This window comes from Canis lupus, chromosome 27 (assembly GCF_048164855.1).
Source record: "Canis lupus baileyi chromosome 27, mCanLup2.hap1, whole genome shotgun sequence".
NCBI classification, from domain to species: domain Eukaryota; kingdom Metazoa; phylum Chordata; class Mammalia; order Carnivora; family Canidae; genus Canis; species Canis lupus.
Genome location: NC_132864.1, coordinates 18,027,814 through 18,043,745, shown reverse-complemented (window position 1 = coordinate 18,043,745; position 15,932 = coordinate 18,027,814). Strand labels below are relative to the sequence as shown.

The 15,932-nt window shown below is 53.9% G+C and overlaps 1 protein-coding gene across 3 annotated transcripts in view; it reads left to right on the top strand.

The window, feature by feature from the left end:
* TBX5 (T-box transcription factor 5) overlaps positions 1-15,932 on the top strand; it is an 86,825-nt gene that overhangs the window by 22,469 nt on the left and 48,424 nt on the right. The window contains exon 1 of one of the 3 annotated variants that reach the window (XM_072802640.1): positions 7,804-7,925. The exons of 1 other annotated variant lie outside the window; for it this stretch is intronic. The gene's annotated coding sequence lies outside the window, so the exon portion shown is untranslated. Of the gene's footprint in view, positions 1-7,803; positions 7,926-13,577; positions 14,448-15,932 lie in introns of those variants that run through there. One more of the 3 variants, XM_072802644.1, reaches the window with a different exon arrangement.

Below are 15,932 nucleotides of genomic sequence, written 5' to 3'. Positions count from 1 at the left end.
TTTTCAGATAAAGTCACCAAGGCTAGAAACAACCTCTTCAGTATTGGTCTTTTCCTATTAAAGGCCAGAACACATTGTTGTGGGTTAAGGGAAGCACGTTTTCACAGTTCTACACATGGACCGCAGAAAGGAAGAACGGTAATTTCACTACATCTGGTAGCCCTCTGTCAGTGGTGTGTTAAGTGTTATACATGAATATTTTATTTAATCCTCTTGGCAATCCCAGAAGGGTGGTATTAGTATGTCCATTTTGCAGAAGAGGAAACTGAGGCACAGGGAAGTTTGGTAACTTACCCACAGTCACCCAAGTCTATGTGTCTGTGCTCTGAACCATCCCACACAAATGCCCTTCCCAGGGGATCTGAGTACTGGGCTCTCTTGAAAACATGCTTTGGCACTGAGAATCCTTCTCCTACCCTTGCCATTCCCCAACAAGCGCTTGGCCCAAGCCCTTTTCACATCACACTAGAGCCTGCTAAATGCTTTGCCATCCTTCTTCCTCCAGGTCAATGAAATGAGACATTAGATAGTGCATGGAAGTGTTGCCATAATGGAGTCCAAACAAATGTCCACTGAATCCATGAGTGGCCACGTGAATGCACCCTCCCGGGCAATTGTCCAGGGTCCTAAGATGTGGAAATCTCGGATTGTGGCCGGTGTGAGTGACTACTGGCTCAACCCTCTGGCCCTCCAAGCAGATAGGAAGGACTCTCAGCCAGAATGTGGACAAAGAGCTGAAAGGCCCAATTTCAGGTTTCCCAACCCTTAAGCAAGCCACTTTGACTTTTGGGCCACTGTGAACTATCTTCATAATCCAGCAGGAGAACTGTAAATTAGTCCTGAGCAAGAGTGCCCCCTTACTGCTTACTAACATCTGGGGCAGGCAGGCAGCTGGGCATATTGCAACCTCTACTGTGCTTTCCTTTTAGGGGTATGGAAGGGGATATAAGGCTTTGATCTAAATAAACAGAGACTAATATTCTGGAGCAAAGAGGATATTGTCCTTGTGATCCATGCAGGCTGTACAAACATCTTCCTTCATTAAAATCTAAGTGCCTCCAAGTAAATTACTGATGCCTCATGGGAGATGAGTCAACATACAGTGACTCACTGTCTATTTATATAAATCGAGGCATGGCTACCTGTTGAGTGATGAGGATGAGGGTGGGTGGGTGATAGACTCAACCTGACAGCGTACCACTGCACTGTCATAAAACAGTGCCTAGATCTTCCCAGGTGTTTGAACCTACATCCTTGCTTTTGGGTTTTGAGCTGCTGAGGACATTTTACCATCTTAGGTTCTTTCACTGCCACTCTATAGACACTTCCTTTGGGGATGTAGCACAAACTGATGTCTCATCTGGAAGTTTCCTCTTTCTAAAGATATGTGTCCAATATTTCCCTGGAGACTTGAGTTGAGTGGTCTGAAGCAGAAGTTTTGGGGTTATCTGTCTTGCTCAGCAGGGATCAGCTCGAAGTACGTGTGCCATAGTGCATCTCTACTTAAGGCATTCTTCAAAATCCGTATTTAAGCAAGCAGCCAGGGAAAAATGGGGTCAGGGGAATCATTAAGAGTTACTGAGCACTCGGCAGGTTGCAAGTGGTGATACCTACCATTTAAGTGTATGTGGGTGACACATATTACAGAGAGTCATTTAACTATCTCCCTACTATGATAAAGCGAGTCCTGAAATTATTTTGATTTTAGACATGAAGAAGCCGAGGCTCAGAATCTGTTAATCTATCAGACCATGTGATCTGTAATTGTCAGTGTTCTGAACTTGAACTCAGGTCTATGGACTGTAAACCACACCAAATTGTCATCAGCGACATGCCAGGCACCTTCGTTTCTCCGAAGCCACTTCCCTAATTCTTTAAGCATCTTCCCTGCATCAAGCTCGTGTTACAGATGACAAAGGTGAAGCTCAGAAGGAGTAAGAAATTCATCCAGGGGCTCATGGTAAAAAGACGTGGATCCAGATCTAGAGCAGCAGCTCCCCTGTTGGTTTTCCAAAATGCCCGCCTCGTAGGCACTGCCCTCATGATGTCCCTCTGACTCACCATGGCTGTGGATTTTAGTTATCTGGACACTGGAAATGTTCCCGTGGGTCTGGGTGTGCACAGATGGTACCGGCCCCCTTGTTACACATGGAGTTGAGTCCCCTCCCAAATTCCTACATTCAACTCCTAACTCAGAATATAACCTTATTTGCAGAGAGGTCTTTATGGTGGTAATTAGGCTAAAAGAGGTCATTAGGGTGGGGCTTAATCCAGTACAACTGGTATCCATATAAAAAGGGGAAATTTGGACACAGAGATGCCATGAAGGGAGAACACCATTGCTGACACCTTGATTTCAAACAAGCTTCCAGAACTATGAAATGATAAATGTCTGTTGTTTGAGCCACTCAGTCTGCGGTACTTTGTTACAGGAGCCCCAGGAAACTAATCTAATCCTAAGGGAGACAGGGAGGATGACTCTGAGGATAAACTGAATCCAAACTCAACTGATGCTCATGGCTGGCAGGAACTCCTGCAGGGGCCACTGGGTGCCTTTGGTGACCAGGGGGAGTTCAGGGTGGCTCATTTCAAACTATTCTCCCTAGAGCAAGCCTTCAGACATGCCTGATTAGGGTCAGGATTCCATTTACTTGGAAAGACGGGCTTGCCTTGGTACTGGCACATCTGGGAGCATATGCCCTGGGATATGTTGACCGGCGTCTACGTGCACATGGAAAGCATCATAGAGACACTTGTAGATATCTGCTCATTTTTAGTTACTGGCTAAATGTCAGATACTGATCTAGCCTGATGATTGCACCAAATGAATCACCGTAGTTCACATTTATGGATTGCTTGCCTGGTACTTTTCATTGATTATCTCATTAAACTCTCGCCACAGTTCCATAAGGGAATACAATTATTATCCTCTTTTCACACATGAGAAAACAGAGTCCTAGAGAGACGCCAGAGCGCTGGTGCATTTGCGGGACAGGCTCTTCCCCCAGCAGATGATCAGCGACAGGGTTCCATCCTCCTAGATTTCTGGGGAATGTCCCCCAAGAACCTCTGATTGGATAGAATTTGGGCACGTGCTTATGGTTGAACCAATGGTGTGGTTGGGGGATGGAAAATGCTAATTGACCATCTGCAGGTAAGAAGAACCAAGAAGGGGCTAGTTCCAAGAGAAAACCTGGGCTCTGCGGCCAAGGGAGGAAGCAGGTGCTGTCCTCTGTGGCTTGACAACCTGTGTAGGGACAACCTGCGGCTGTTCTTCTCAGATGGAGTTTATGCAGCCTGCCTCACTAAACCCAGGTCTATGTGTTTTCCATGAACCAGGAAATTGGTGCTGTGTAGACCAGGCCTTACAGGAATGCTCCCTCACTCCTTATCCACACTAGTTTCCACGGTTTGAAGCTGGAAGCCCCAATCTATTTCTGATGCCTTAAATAACCAACCCTGGAAATCGAACCCAAGGCCTGAAATTGTGCAGCTGGGACCTTAAGACTCCTTTCCTTGGCAAAAAACGGGAAGGTAGGGATAGTCAGGGCTGGATTCAGATGGGGGCTGTGTATCAGTTGTCTACTGCCAAGGTGATGCCACATAGCAGGTAACCACCACAACGGCGGCTTCACCAGTCATGGTTTATTTTTGCTTATGTGACCGGGTTAGCTAGCGGGGTCAGCCAGGTGGGGCTTGCTCAGGTATTTGTGGTTGTGAACAGCAGACATGTAGGTGGCTTTCCCGGGCTGGGCTGGGTTGTCTTATTTCTCTGGGGCCTTGGCTGGGACAACTGGCTGATTCAGCTCAGTGTCTCATCCTCCAACAGGCTAGCCTGGCCTCTGGATGGAGATGGCAGATGGACAAGAGAGTAGAAACCCATGTGGTGTTGGGTGTATCTCTGTGCCATTGGCCACAGCAAGTTGCAGAGGCCGAGTCCAGAGTCAGGGTGGGTGGTGGCCATGCAAAGGTGTGAGTACAGGGTGGTGTGCTAAATTGGGGCATTCAATGCAATCAATCTGTTCCTCTAGTTTCCTGATAAGGGGACTCCCAGGAACTGAGACATTGTACCCCAGCTAGCAGAGAAATGGGATCATCTCACTCTCAGCCCCAGACCCTGGCCTCATGGACAGCCAGATGAGGACCATGAAGCCAGAGAGAGGGCTTGGCTCCATTCAGTCTTTCAGCCATCCCAGTGAATGTTTCTTCAGGTTCTGGATGCTGGGGGATGACCCTTCTGGTCATCTTCTGGGGGACCCGGGCCTGGAAGTCAATGGCTAGACAGCTTGGGTTCTTAGCAGAGATACAGGAGGTGCTGTAGTAGCAGTGGGAGGGGCCCCTACCCCGCAATACTGAAGTCACAGAAGGTCCGCTGCTCTCCCTCCCCACCCCTTCCCCTGGAACTGAGGCCAGGGCTCTCCAGGTCCTTCCTGCTTCATTCTCCTGCCCTTGCCCTGCTTCCTGTGCCCCAGAAACCTTGGTCAGAGGAGACCTGGCTCCTCCTTCCAGACGTTGGAAGCTGGCACTCCTGTCCTCCCTAGGGTCCAGGTGTACATGAGGCTACTGAGCCTGGTGCCTGACCTCCTCTTCCTCCCCTTCCAGTGCTGGGCTGCACCCCCAAGCGGCCTCCACTCCCTGTCTAGGGAGGTTCAGCATTCTTTAGGATTGTGCTTGTCTCAGCTTATGTGTTGTCGTGCCCCAAACATGTCTTTGTTATTCTAAGCCTGTTCCTGACGTTTAAATATATTGTTTCTTTGTCCCATATAATAACTACTGAGGCTGGTATTCTTATGAGACTCATTGTACAGATGGAGACACTGAGGCTGGGGGAGGCCAAGAGGCTTGCTCAGGTCACACTACTCAGGAGTGACAGGGAGGGACTCCAGCTTGTGACGATGCCCAGGAGCGGAAGGACCAATCATGAGGACTTTTTTTTTTTAAGATTTTATTTATTTATTCATGAGAAACAGAGAGAGAGGCAGAGACATAGGCAGAGGGAGAAGCAGGCTCCTGCAGGAAGCCCAGTGTGGGACTCAATCCCAGGACCCCAGGATCACATCCTGAGCCAAAGGCAGATGCTCAAATGCTGAGCCACCCAGGTGTCCCTCATAGGGGCTTCTTCTGGAGGCCTTTCCCCCCAGAGATCTCTGCTCTCTCCTCAATTCCTGGTCTCTGTTCCTCTTTGTACTATAACAGAAGACAGCCCTTCTCCAGGAGCCTAAGAGAGAAATGGAGGGATGGGTCTGGAAACATGAGTTTGAGAAAGCCCAGCAAATGCTCCTTTTAAGTGGACATCTTCTGCAGCTTCCTAACTCTGTCCCAGGAGGAACTTGGTCCTCTCCCTTCCTGACCCCAGGACCCCCACCCCCACCCCCACCCCCAGGGAAACAGGAGGTCAGGAGGTGGGCGACAGGCCAGTGAGATCAGCTAGAAACAATTCTTTCTTTTCTCCCAGTGACGAGTCCACACCCTGGCTACATAAATCCTTTCTTTTATTTTTATTATTATTATAGCCCAGGGTCTAGCATGGGCCATAAACGGATTTAAGAGGCTGCTAGAGTATAGAATTTAATATATTTGGCATCATTAAAGAGTGGCGCAGCAAACCCACTCGGAGAAGTCCGCACCCCTCCCCCAACACCACCCCTCCCCCTCCATCCCACAAATCCTCCCAGCAAAGGTTTCCTGTGGGGCAGCCCTTGCTGGAGGGAAGGGCGGTGGGGAAAAGAGCAGAGGCAAGGAGGCCGGGAGGGTGGAGAGGACACTGGGCAAATGACCAATTAGGGAGACTGGGGGGAGATGGGACAAAGCTTTCTAGATAAGCACAGTTTTTATCAGCCTATAAAAATACCACTTTCACTAATCTCCTGGCTCCTTCTCCAGGCTCCTGGGACCAGATAGAGGGGTGGACAAAAGGAAGGTCCACAGGACAAGAGAGGGGAGGTCCAGGGCTGGGGGGCACTTGGGGCAGGGAGAGAGGAACTGTTTCAGGGCTTCAAGGCTCAGAAAGCCAAAACTGTGCTACAGGTTTTATTTCTCCGTCCAAACGTATCACTGTTTAGACTTCTATCCTGTTTTATTGTCTGGAGCAGGTAGTCTTGTGCCCTTTATTGATTCCTGATATGTCCTCTGTCTTCACATCTTTGACTCTGAGTCCAGCTGTTTAAGAGCTTCATATACTTTGTTCAATAAGTATCTCTCTAGCATCGACTGTGTAAATGGGATGGGCGCCACACTCTCTGTCCTCAGCAGCTTAGAGTCTGAGGTGAAGACAGATAATAAACAAGCACATAACAAAAATGATTAGGAGGCATGTCCATGAGGAGAGCTGGGTGGGGAATGGGTGGGGGGAATGGAAAGTGCAAAGGCCCTGGGGTGGGAACAAAGGTGGGTGCAAATGAGAAACAGAGACCAAGATGGGTGGAATGTGGAGGCGGAAAGGAGGCCAGGAAATGAGGTGAGAAGGATGGGCAGGGGCCAGCTCACACAAGGCCTTAAATATGTGAGAAGGAGCTGGGATTTTATCCTAAGACTTTTGAGGTGCCATTTTGGAGGGCTGTAAGCAGGGACGGGATGGGATCTAATACCTCATTTTTGCTTAGGGGCAGGTAGCTCATGCTTAGGCTTGCACTAAGCCAGTGGGTGGAAGGGTGGTGGTGGCAGTGTGTGTGTGGAGGATGTCCTATAATCTCTCAGTGTGGGTTGCACTGGGGGCAGAAGATGGGGATCCCAGTCATAGCTCTGCTCCAAAATCCTGAGGAGCTTTGGCAATTCCTTTTTTTGATCTCAGTTTGCCCACATGTAAAATTAGAGCTGGATTAGTTAGCACTCAGAGCCCACTCTAGGGTCCCTCCCTCAGGTATTGGTCTGTGTCAAAGCCTCGGGCCCTCTGCCGGGGTTGGCAGGTGGCTGGGAAAGACATGGGCTGCAAGGTGAGGATTTACCTGGAGATGGGCTTCTCTCTTGGCTGCTGCAAAACCCGCACGTCCTTCTTCCCCTGAACTGGTCTTGTCCAACCTAGTGGACGGGGGTGGCTGTTGAATCAAGGAGTCTATCCAGAGGACCGTCCCCAGGCCTTGGAGAATGATCCCCGGTGGGGCCCACCCAAGTACTTCTCCTGGGCTGGAGGCAGCCCCTGAGTGCTCCTGTGTGCATGATCACAGCAGAGGAGATGTGAGTCTCCAGGCCGAGGGGGGAGGTGGGGTGGACTGTGGACATGGGGACTGAGTGTGAATCGTGAATGAGCTGGTGTAAATGCAGCTGTGCGCAAAAGTGTGTGCATCCCGGCACCCAGGCTGGTGTGCATGAGACTTGGGGGGGGGGGGGGAGGAAAGATTATAGTTGTGTGTGTGTGTGTGTGTGTGCGTGGTTTTCTGTGTGTGACTGTGGGCTGGTGTGACAGTTTGTCATCATATTCGTGGCTGAGTTAATGTCTCCATATGTGAGTGACCATGATTGTGTGTCTATACGTGTCTGACTCGCTGTCTCTGGGGTGTGGCCATGTCTTTGTGTGGCAACGAGTAGGAGACTGTGTGTGTGTGTGTGTGTGTGTGTGTGTGTGTGTGTGATTGAAACAGGAGTGTATTTGTGGATATTTGCCTGCATGAGGTTGCATGAAACTGAGGACAGGTGTGTCTGTGTGTGTGTGAGACAGACAGACAGACAGAACTGCGTACCTAGACATGCAGTGGCTGGCTGTGCATGGCTGTGTGAGCTTTAACTGACTCCCAAATGGCTGGGTCTGGGGCATCTGATCGCTTGACCTCTTGAAGACAGAGTGTCCTGCCAGCAGCATCGGGAGGGGCGGGCTCAGGGAAGCCAGCTTCCTCCCAGCACCAGGGGACAGAAGTGGCTGAGGCCAAAGGCTGCGTTCAGGGTGTTCAGGGCCGTGAGGGGCTGGTAGCAGGACTGGCTCAGCAGCCCAGGTAAGCGCTGTGCCCCCTCCCCAGCTCCAGAAGGACTGCTGCAAGCTACCCTGCCACCCCTTCAGTGGCATCAGTCTGCAGGGCTGCAAGGAGCAGACCTATCAGAGGGGGAGCCCACCGGGCCACCTGGACTTGGGGGACAGTGTCATAGGCTGCCTGAATCGAGGGAACCAACTTCCAAAAAGCAAATAGGGTTGGGATTCAGAGTCAACTCTGTCCCTCCGGGATTGGGGGAGGGCCCGGAGGTGTGCGCAGGGAGTGTGTGCACCAGTCGGGGTGGCACAGTGGCCCCGGGAGTGGGGTGTGCTTGCGCGTTACCACCTGGCCTCCTTGGCTCTGCCCGCGGGGGAGGTAAAAGCGCCCCGCCGACTGGCTGGCTGTGCATCGGGCACCTGACTTTTCCAACCTGCCCAGGGTGTGGGGCTTCCCCTGAGCACAGTGGGGACGGCTCCCTCCACTCCCAGGCACCTCTCACCCAGTTCCCAGGAAGTGACTGTGGAATCTGGTTCCAAAAATAGACTCTGGTGGCGCAGCCGCCTGTGGACAGCCCCCCTGGCCCCCTGGGGCAGGGGTGGGGGGTAGTTGGCAGAACTTCGACTGCCTTCCAGGGGGCCCAGGCCTGGGGGCTGCCACTCGGAGCTGTTGGTAAAAATAATAATCATAAAAGTGGTCAATAAAAACGGAGGGGAGCCGAGCGCTAGGTTATGAGCCCAGGACACCACTTGACCTGTGGCGATGTTTGGCTAGTGGCTGCCCTGCAGGCTCAGCGCACACGGAGCCTTTACACAACGACACCCAAACCCACACAGGCTTGTGCCACACACTTGGGATGGGTGCGTCGCAAATTCACAGGTGTTTTCGGGTAAGGAGGCACACAGAAAAAATATACATATAAGAGGAAGACATGACAACACATACACACACACACACATAAACACACATGCATACACACAATGGCAGAGAGACACAGTTTCTCCACAAGTGACTTCACGTCATACAGAGAGACCCAGGGATAATGTCATATTCAGCCAAACAGAAGGGGACCCATGGCCCAGGCCTCCAGGTGGAAAGTGGAACCTTCAGCTTTGTTACAAGAGGCGGAGCTGCGAAGGAGGCTGGGAGTGCAGGAGGGTCCAACCTTGTCTACACCCAGATTCAGGTGTCCTGGGGGCAGGTGCTCACTCCTGGGTCCTGGGTCCCCACCAAGACACACCAGGAGCCGGTATGTGGGGCCTCTGGGGAAGCTGTTGGGGGTGAGGAACTGGCGTTTGAGAGGTCTGCGAGGAACCCCAGAACAATCGAGCTTGGTGGTGTCTGCCAGCAACCTGAGGGAGAGGGGTGTGGGAGATATGGGAGATCTGGAACCGTGGCCACCTCACAGAGGACGCATCTGGCATTTCCCTGGAAGGCCAAGGGGTTGGCGGACCCCAGGCCGAGGGAACCACAGCGCGGTGGCTTCAGAGTGGGGACCCCTTGCACCTTCCTTTGGGTTGCTCCTCCCAAGCTCTGGATCTCAGAGTCCTCTTCTAAAGAAGTCCTTCCCTTCCTAACTAGTGGCAGGCAGCGCTGCGCCAGGGGCTGGCCTGGGAGGAGTACGCATAGGGCAAACAGGTGGCAAGAAAAGGGGTCCAGAAGCAGGAAAGCCAAAGGCCAGGCCTGGGGAGGCCTCAGGACCAACATAGGCCTCTAGATCCATGATCTGGAGCTCCTAGAAGGCTTGGGACCTTCCTGAGACCTGCCATTGGGACCTGGGGGCTACGGGATCCATGTACACCCTGAAGCTAATGGGTCTGGGGTGGCACAAAGATGGTAGGGCCACCCTGAGGGCTGAGCTGAGCGTCTGGGAGAGGGACACAGGGGACCTGCAGGCCAGGCAGCCACAGAGATTGCTGCCTCTGTGCCTCTGAGGGGGGCACCCTCTCAGCACACTGAGCCCACAGCCACCTGGGCACTCTTGCTCTCCAGCCACTCGGGATGTGGCCGGGGTTCCCTTCCACACCCTCCCTGAAGCTGCAGAGCCTGAGGAATGGCAAGGAGCTGGGTGCATGTCAGCAGAGGCTGTGTGACCCAGGCAAGTCTTCACCTTCTCTGAGCCTACTTATTTGTTTTTAAAAAAACAGTCAGGCGCATCTCATCCTTGCCTTCCCCCACATCCCACCCACCCCCATTTCCCTCCTGCCAGGTGGCAGCTTTCACTGGGGCTTGAGGCCCTGATGAATATGGGCCAAGGTCTGGGGACAGAACACTGAGGTTTCTAGAATACCAGCACCTCTGCGTCCCCTCTCCCATCCTGCTACAGTTCTCTTGAACCTGAGTCTGCAGGCTCACCCACACAGGCCTTCTTCTCCTTCCTGGGTGGGAGCGAGGAGAGGGGATGGAGACAGGACAGAGAGATCTGAGCCCTTGCTCCAATTGCTAAGCTTCCAGCAACTGCCTTAGTTTTACTGAATGTGCCTTTAGATGTTTAAAATGGGTCCGTTGTGCTTGCCTCAATTTAACAGACTCCTCCCGTCCCCTTTCCCTTCCCTGGCTTGGTAGAGAAGCCCTGTCCTTGCAAAAAAGTCACTCTGGTTGAGCGTCTGCCTTTGGCTTAGGTTGTGATCTGGGGGTCCTGGGATGGAGTCCTGCATCGGGCTCCCTGCATGGAGCCTGCTTCTCCCTCTGCCTGTGTCTCTGCCTCTCTCTCTGAGTCTCTTATAAATAAATAAATAAATAAATAAATAAATAAATAAATAAATAAATAAAATCTAAAAAAAAAGAGCCACTTCTGGCTTCTGGAATCAGATGGCCTGGGTTCAAATCCCACCAGAGGGTGCCTGTAGCCTCAGGAGCCACCTACCTCATGGAGCTATCAAGAGCTAAATGAGTGTCCGTAACTGTGTCACAACAGCTCCTGGCCTGCGGTAAATGTTAGCTATTATCACACCTCAAATGCTGGCAGATTTTTGAGCCTCGAATATCCACATTTCTCTCTTTGGGTTGTGGAGACTCAAGCAGGACTCTTCTGAAAATGTTAATGGAAAACGCTTAGGGGGGAAGATGATGGGGGCTGCTTCTGCTGGCTGCATGGGGCTCAAGCTGGAAAGAGGTGAACGGGACTACTACTGGCCACGTGGGAGTTTTGGGGGAATTAGACGCTGAGTTTTGTCTTCCCTGACCAGCCTGGAGATGGACGGTGTCCCCTGCAGAGAGTGAAACAAGAGGGGAGGACCCTAGAGGAGGAGCCATCCCAAACCCAAACCTGCAGCCAGAGAAGTCTCAGCCTGCACACAGGCCTGGATCCCTTCTCTCTGAGGCCCGTTTTCTCTCTGGCTCCCTCGATGGCTCCTAAGTTGGTCAGTGCCCTGGCTCTTTACCGGAGCTTGCTGCCTCCAAAATGGAAACAGAAAAGTCAGCCTGTATGGTGCACTGCCCACCTCCAGAAAAAAGAGGGGCAGTTCGCCCTACAGGTTCAAGAAGAAAGTAAGAGAACCCCAACATACTATTTTAATGCCGTTTATATTACATCCACAATGGAAAATGTTTTCTGTAAAAGGAGTATAATGTATTCTTTCTTTCAGTAAGGACTTGTAGACGTGAAAGCCACAATTTCTCCTTCCTGACTGTTCCATTTAGAAGTTAATCCAGGCAGGCAAAAGGGTTGTTTGAACCAATGCAGGGAGCCTTGAAAGCCAAGCCTATTGGGGTGAATAGTATGTGTGAAGAGACCCGGCTGGGATTTTGGAGTTCGGGCTTGGGTGAAAGCATCCCTCCCACTGCCTGAGCCTGGGCCTCTGAGGTCACCACTGGCGGGCAAATCCAAGTGGGGGCTTTTGCTCCAGATCTGAACCCATCCAGCAGAGACTAAATCTCGATTTTCTCCTCTGTTTCAAAGGTGGGGCGTTTGTCAGTCCCTGGTGCGTTGAACCCACACGGGAGGCTCTGGAAAGCCCAGAGCCACAGGAGGAAGAGCCTTGCAGGCCTCAGAAGGCGCTACTCACTATTCCAGGAAAGCTCGGTGGTCCTGGGGTGCCCCCTTGTTGAGAGCATTCAAGGGACTCCTGGGTTGCCATGGTGACCAGGAGCCTCCCCAACCCCCCACCGCGCAGAAATGGTCACCAGGAACTTTTCTTTGCCACTAGCCTGTCAGTTGCACCCCAAGACAAACCTCAGTTTCACCCCAGGGTTTTCCGGGTGTGTGTGTGCATGGCAGCTGGGCGTCTGGGGTCTCCGCTTCTGGACCCTTCTGTCGGGATCGCCTCCAAAGGCCAGAAACCCAGCTCTAGGAGGCCCAGAATGGGGGTGTGGTGTGGGGGTACTGGCTGCGGTGCTCAAGGCCCCGGGCTGAAAGGGAAGAAAAATTAGAGGTCTTGACCAAGCAATCGTTCTGGTGATGGATCCTTCTAGTTTGGGGTCTGGCCGCCCTCGTCATCTGCACCCCCACACGTGTCCCTTCACCTCCTCAAAGTCATTACTAGAGTTTTCACTCACAGCTGGGGGTGGGGAGGCCGCTCTGTCCTCCACCCCTACCTCCCCAGCACCCCTGCAGAGCTCCTCCGCAGCTGGGGCCTGTAGCCATGGTCCTGGCCAGTTTCTCCTCGGAAGACAGAAGCGAGGGATACGAGGCGTAGCCACCCAGATTAAACTGACAATTCCAGCGTCCGTAGAAGTGCTTTTTAGGTTCTCTTTGACCCAGGCATGTCCAAGTCCGAAAGCTTGGTCAGACCTTACAAATTTCCAAAATCACTGGCCGGGCTTATTTTGCCTATAAAGTTGTTACCTGAATCATCGACTTGACTAGGAGATGTCAAGCTGGACTTTCCTAAAGGGGGGTGGGGTGGGGAGTGCTCTCCCCTTTGTTTGCTTCGCTGCAAATAGACCGAGTTCTGACTCCCTGCAGCGCAGACAGGAACCATGTCCCTTCCCCCCTTAAAGAAAGCGCTTTATGAAACATTAGATGGAGTTCTCGCCGGTGTGGACGTCTTGCTCTGTGAGGCCCAGGCTGGCTGGAAGGAGGCCCACGGGCAGCCAGAACTGGAGTCGCGGTTTCGTCTCTGGTTTTGAATCCGGCCCTTTGAGCAAGCTTAACACGTGTGGATTTAATTTCCCTTTCTTTCTCGCTTTCTTTTCTCTCCCCCCACCCTCGTGAGGGAACAAGAAAAATAGTCTGCTGTGTCGACAGCGCGACACCGTTCCCTTTGCCAAAGAAAATTTGTCTTTCCAGAGCTCCCGAGAGCAGTGGGTTCCCAAATTTCCACTGCACCCTCCAGTTGAGGGAGGGAGTATCCAGACAGCCAGACCTGGAGGTATTAGCCTGAGTCTCTATCAAACTGGGCCAGAGCCCTGGGATTCAGTATTCTTTCCCCCACATCTTTTGGGGGCTGTGTGGACAGGCTGACTACACCGGAGCCCAGGTTCTGGGCTGCAGATATGGTTGGAGCTCTCAGGCTCATTGTGGACCACGGGGTAGGAGGTGGCTCCAGGTTCTCTCTCAGTTCAAGATCCTTATCCTCCTCCTCCTTGGAGGACTCTCTAAATTGGAGGGGCAAGAGCAGAGATGCTCCTTTGTATTCCTTACCACCTTCTCGGCTCTTTGGGAGCTTGCAAATCTCCAGCATTGAGATCTCAGCTGGGCCCCTAGAATGATGCTCCCACTTCCATTTCTCATTTTATTATCCTGATGGGGGGGAGGAAGGGATCTCACTCTCGCCAAATTTGGGGGAGCGGGGAGGAATATTTCCAAAGCACAGAACATCAGTGTGAACAAGCATAGCAGCAGTAGTAATTCTCAGTGAAAATACTAGAGGAGAATATTGGATATTAAAATAATGGCAATAGCTAGTATTCTTCCCACATGCTTCTTGTCCAAAGGGAAGCAACTAGGAATGGAATAAAACATTGGGAAGGGAGATACCATGGTCCTAGAAAAAAAAAAAAGAACAGAGCCAGATTTAACTAGGCAGGAGGGGAAGTGACCCCTGAGAAACTAGCGAATTTCTCTCCCTTGGTCTGGCTCCCTTTTGCAGAATGAGTTGGTCCAAGTTTCGTTGGTCATATCTATTGTTAAAATTCTTATTTCATTTTTCCAGGCCTCTCTGCCCTTCTCCCTACTGTGGCCTCCAGTAGACACCCGAGTCAGGCAGGGATGCGTTGGAAAAGACGCAGAAAAACGAGGGTGTCTTCTTCAGCCAGTTTTTTTTTTCGGGGGGGAGGAAAGAAATAAGGTGGTGTGCGACTCCACTTTCTTAAAAACAGAGGCAAGAATGAAGATCCACAGCGGTCTCCACTTAACTTTCGTCTAGTTTTGTTTCGGACTTTTAAGTGGAAACCTCTACCCTTCTACCCATGGTGAAATTAAAATCGGGGCCAGGTTTTTGCAAAACGAGGAAAATGCATTTCAGGGGCAAACCCAGCTGCCAGCAGGTCGAGGCAAGCGGGCGATGCCCCCGTAGCAGAAGGGGAAGCTGCCTGCCGCCGCCCCTCTCTTCGGAACTCGCTCCCCAATGACTGGGCGAGAGAATGAAGATGCTCGCCCCGGCTGAGGTCTTTAATTTACTCGGTCGGCGGTCGGGGCTCCGGAGCGGAGCGTCCGGGACGGCGGGTCGGCGGGTCGGCGGGTCGGGGCCGCGGCGGCTGCGGAATCCTCCGCGAGCCGAGCCGGTCGGGGGTGGGATGCGAGAGAAGGGAGCCCGGCGGAAAGGAGCTGAGCGGGCCCGGCCCGGCCCGGCCCGGCCCGGAGCCGCCTTCCCCGTCCCGCCGCGGGGCCCAGGCCTCGGTTTCCGGCCCACCTCGGCCCAGGGGCGCAGCGGGAACCCGTCTCGAGGCCTGGGGGCGAAGGATTTCGGCTTCCCTGGGCGCCTGGGAGCAAGCGCTGCACCGTACGGGCCTCGGAAGGGGAGAGCAGAATCGTGGATAACTTGGGAAACGAGGGAATTTGGGGGGCAGTCACTGCGGCCTGGCCGGGCCGGGGACGCGGGGCCCGCCCGCTGGGAGCAGCGGGGTGTGCGGCAGGGTGTGCAGCAGGGTGTGCGGCGGGGTGTGCGGCGGGGTGTGCAGCAGGGTGTGCGGCGGGGTGTGCAGCAGGGTGTGCAGCGGGGTGTGCGGCGGGGTGTGCGGCAGGGTGTGCGGCGGGGTGTGCGGCGGGGTGTGCAGCGGGGCGTGCAGCGGGGCGTGCGGCGGGGCCTGCGGCCGGGCTGGCCGGGGACGCCCGCGTCCTCTCCCCGCGGGCCTGACCTTCGCTCCCGGAGCTGCTCGGTCGCGGCGGCCCTGACTGCGCGCTGCCGCTCCAGTCCCAGAGGGCCGGGGCCTGCGGCCAGGCCGTGCTCCGAGAGCCCCGGGGGCGAGGGCCGGGCGGAACCCAGGCTGGAACCCCGCAGCGGCGGGCGAGGCCGAGGCCGAGGCCGAGGCCGAGGCCGACGTCCACCGCCCTCCTCCCCCGGGCGGGGAGCTTACCCTCGCGCGGGCCGGCGCTCGCTCGCTCGCTCCCGGGCAGGCCCGGCTCTTCCCTCCGCCGCGCCGCCGGGGGCGTCTACGCAGTACGTTTCGCAACTGCACCCAGCGCGTTTCCAGCTGCGCGCAAAAGCCCGAGAGCGCATCCGCCGCGGGGCGCTTTGAAGTCCGTGCCCACCGGGGAGACCAAAAATAATGCGAATCGTTATTGCCAAACAAAAAACAAAATTGAGCGTCTGCCCCGGTGCAGGCCCGGCCGCTGTGATTGCTCTCTGCAGAAACCCCCCTTCTATCCCCACCCCGCCACCCGCGGCACCCCGCCCCCGCCGGCACAGGCTGGGGACGAGTTGCATCCCCGGACCCGGCTAGAGCCGCTCTCGCAGGGTGGGCTTTCTCTCGGCGAGAACACTGCGGACGACTCTCTCCCTCTTGGCCTCCACGCCTCGGCCTCGTTTCCCCTGCGCGGTAACCTGGCCACCCCGTCCACGCAGGTCTGCGAGCCGGCGCTGAGTTACCGCGGCCCGAACGGGGCCGGCCCAGGGCGCCCCAGAGTCGTCGTTCTGAGAGCTCCTCTTTGGA